We start from the raw sequence: 4,125 nt of genomic DNA, 5'->3' as shown, positions 1-4,125 counted from the left end.
AGAAGCCTCAGCTCGTGGATAGATTAAGCTCAGCCCAAGCATACACCAAGTGGGCCCCGGAAGTGGATTTATGCATCAATTACTTACTCATGTAAACCCTAGTAGCTAGTCTAGTATATATAGGACATTTATCTATTGTATTAGACATCTTTTGACAGTTTAATCTCCTTGAATATTTGGTCACTTGATCATGGAGAGGGCTGGCCATTCGGCCATGCCTGAACCTCTTTCATTTATGTATTTTCAACGGTGGAGTTTCTGCACACCATAGATTAAGGGTGTAGAGCTCTGCTGTACCTCAAGTATTAATGAAATTCTATTTTCTTTTATTCAATTCCTCTTTTATTCTTATTCCAAGATATTCATTCGTACCCAAGAACATGATGAATGTGATGAGTCAGATAACCCTCATTATCATTCTCACTTATGAACGCGCGTGATTGACAACCACTTCCGTTCTACATGCAACAGAGCTTGAATGCGTATCTCTTAGATTTCCCAACAGAATCTTCGTGGTATAAGCTAGATAGATGGCGGCATTTATGAGGATCCGGAAAGTCTCACCTTGTCTGTGGTATTCCGAGTAGGATCCTGGGAATCCGGAAAGTCTAACCTTGTCTGTGGTATTCCGAGTAGGATTCCGGTAATGAATGACTGTGACGTGCTTCAAACTTGCAAGTGCTGGGCGTTAGTGACAGACGCAAAAGAATCAAGGGATTCTATTCCAGTAGGCACGGGAACCAACCAGTGATTAGCCGTACTGTGACAGAGTGCGTGAGCATTAGTTTTCACTGCGAGGATGGGATGTAGCCATCAACCATGGGTGATGCCTCCAGACGATAGCCGTGCGAGTGACAGCCGCATAGGATCATTTCCCGAGAGATTGAAAGTAGCCACCACTGATGGTGAACCCCTATACAAAGCTTGCCATGGAAAGGAGTAAGAAGGATTGAGTAGAAGCAGTAGGAGAGCAGGCGTCCTTGAGCCATACAGCATCTCCATCCACTTATCTGAAATTCTCACCAATGAATCGGCATAAGTATTCTATCCCTTTTATTTCTTCTTTTTATATAATTTTCGAAACCCATAACTTTTTAATCTGCCTAACTGAGATTTGCAAGGTGACCATAGCTTGCTTCATACCAACAATCTCTGTGGGATCGACCCTTACTCACGTAAGGTTTATTACTTGGACGACCCAATACACTTGCTGGTTAGTTGAACGAAGTTGTGAATTTAACCAAGAGACACAATAGTTTTTGTGTACATACCAAAGAGCCAATATTGATGATCACAATTTCGTCCACCAAGTTTTTGGCGCCGTTGCCGGGGATTGTTCGAGTATGGACAACTGACGGTTCATCTTGTTGCTCAGATTAGGTAATTTTCTTTTCAAAAATCTTTTTCAAAATTTTTCTTTTATTTTTCGTTTTTCTAAACTTTATTTTCGAAAAAATTAATAAAAATTCAAAAAAATTTCATAAAATCATAAAAATAAAAAAATATTTTGTGTTTCTTGTTTGAGTCTTGAGTCAATTTTTAAGTTTGGTGTCAATTGCATGCTTGAAAATTTTTCTTGCATTTTTTCGAAAATCCATGCATTCATAGTGTTCTTCATGATCTTCAAGTTGTTCTTGATAAGTCCTCTTGTTAGATCTTGATGTTTTCTTGTTTTTGTTTGTTGTTGTTTTTCATAGCATTTTTCGTTTGTTAGAGTCCATACAAAAGATTTCTAAGTTTGGTGTCTTGCATGTTTTCTTTGCATCAAAAATTTTTCAAAATTATGTTCTTGATGTTCATCATGATCTTCAAAGTGTTCTTGGTGTTCATCTTGACATTCATAGCATTCTTGCATGCATTCATTGTTTTGATCTAAAAATTTCATGCATTGAGTAATTTTGTTGTTTTTCTCTCTCATAATTAAAAATTCAAAAATCAAAAAAATTATCTTTTCCTTATTTCCCTCCAAATTTTCGAAATTTTGGGTTGACTTGGTCAAAAATTTTCAAAATTATTTGTTTCTTACAAGTCAAGTCAAAATTTCAATTTTAAAAATCTTATCTTTTCAAAATCTTTTTCAAAAATCATATCTTTTTCATTCTTTTTTTTTTATTTTCGAAAATTTCAAAAATATTTTTCAAATTATTTTCAAAATCTTTTTCTTATCTTTATATCATATTTTCAAAAATTAACTAACAATTAATGTGATTGGTTCAAAAAATTTGAAGTTTGTTAGTTTCTTGTTAAGAAAGGTTCAATCTTTAAATCCTAGAATCTTATCTTGTAGTTTCTTGTTAGTTAAGTCATTTTAAAGATTAAATCTTTTTCAAAATATCTCTTTTTCTTAAAATTTTTATCTTATCTTTTTAACTTTTAACTTATCTTTTTCAAAAATTTTATCTTTTTCAAAATTTGATTTCAAAATATCTTATCTAACTTGCTATCTTCTTATCTTTTTCAATTTTGATTTCAAATCTTTTTCAATCAACTAACTAACTTTTTGTTTGTTCCTTATCTTTTTCAAAACCACCTAACTACTTCTCTCTCTTCTATTTTCGAAAATATCTCTCTCTTTTTCAAAAAAATTCTTTTTAATTAATTAATTGTTTCATGTTTTAATTTTAATTACATTTTAGTTCTAATTTTCGAAAACTACTAACCCCTTTTTCAAAATTATTTTCGAATTCTCCCTCCTCTTTTCTTCTTCTATTTAATTATTTAATTACTAACACTTCTCTTCACCTCTCTTCATCCAAAAATCCGAACCCTCTTCTGCATTCTTCTACCCCTTTCTTTTTCTACTAACATAAAGGAATCTCTATACTGTGACATAGAGGATTCCTCTTTCTTTTCTTGTTTCTTCTCCTTCATATGAGCAGGAACAGGGAAAAAGGCACTCTTGTTGAAATAGATCCAGAACCTGAAAGGACTCTGAAGAGAAAATTAAGAGAAGCTAAATTACAACAATCCAGAAGAAACCTTCTAGAAATTTTCGAACAAGAGAAAGAGATGGCAGCTGAAAATAATAATAATAATGCAAGGAGAATGCTTGGTGACTTCACTAAGCCAAAATCCAAGTTTGATGGAAGAAGCATCTCCATTCCTGCCATTGGAGCCAATAACTTTGAGCTCAAGCCTCAACTAGTTGCTTTAATGCAACAAAACTGCAAGTTTTATGGACTTCCATCTGAAGATCCTTATCAGTTTTTAACTGAGTTCTTGCAGATCTGTGAGACTGTAAAGACGAATGGAGTTGATCCTGAAGTCTACAGACTCATGCTTTTCCCTTTTGCTGTAAGAGACAGAGCTAGAATATGGTTGGATTCACAACCTAAAGATAGCCTGGACTCCTGGGATAAGCTGGTCACTGCCTTCTTAGATAAATTCTTTCCTCCTCAAAAGCTGAGCAAGCTGAGAGTGGATGTTCAAACCTTCAAACAAAAAGATGGTGAATCCCTCTATGAAGCTTGGGAAAGATACAAGCAGTTGACTAAAAGATGTCCATCTGACATGTTTTCAGAATGGACCCTATTAGATATTCTATTATGGTCTCTCTGAATTTTCGAAAATGTCATTGGACCACTCTGCAGGTGGATCTATTCACCTGAAGAAAACGCCTGAAGAGGCTCAAGAACTCATTGACATGGTTGCAAAACCAGTTCATGTATACCTCTGAGAGGAATTCCGTGAAAATGGGGTACCTCAGAAGAAAGGAGTTCTTGAAATTGATGCTCTGAATGCCATATTGGCTCAGAACAAAATGTTGACTCAACAGGTCAACATAATCTCTCAAAATCTGAATGGATTGCAACATGCATCCAACAGTACTAGAGAGGTAGCTTCTGAAGAAGCTTATGATCCTGAGAACCCTGCCATGGCAGAGGTTAATTACATGGGTGAACCTTATGGAAACACCTATAACTCATCATGGAGAAATCATCCAAATTTCTCCTGGAAGGATCAACAAAAGCCTCAACAAGGCTTTAATAATGGTGGACGCAATAGGCTGAACAATAGTAAGCCATATCCATCATCTTCTCAGCAACAGACAGAAAACTCTGAACAAAACAATTCTAATTTAGCCAATATAGTCTCTGATCTGTCAAAGGCCACTTTCAGCTTCAT

The 4,125-nt window shown here is 35.1% G+C and overlaps 1 non-coding gene across 1 annotated transcript; it reads right to left on the bottom strand.

Moving 5' to 3' along the window:
- Nucleotides 1-3,408: 3,408 nt before the first annotated feature.
- On the bottom strand, nt 3,409-3,512 carry LOC130983880 (small nucleolar RNA R71). Its single transcript, XR_009087850.1, has one exon. It is a non-coding gene; the product is annotated as a small nucleolar RNA R71 (small nucleolar RNA).
- Nucleotides 3,513-4,125: the final 613 nt, after the last annotated feature.

Source organism: Arachis stenosperma, chromosome 5, assembly GCF_014773155.1.
Source record: "Arachis stenosperma cultivar V10309 chromosome 5, arast.V10309.gnm1.PFL2, whole genome shotgun sequence".
NCBI lineage: Eukaryota > Viridiplantae > Streptophyta > Magnoliopsida > Fabales > Fabaceae > Arachis > Arachis stenosperma.
The sequence above is the reverse complement of the archived record's forward strand: the minus strand, read 5'-3'. Positions and strand labels throughout refer to the sequence as shown.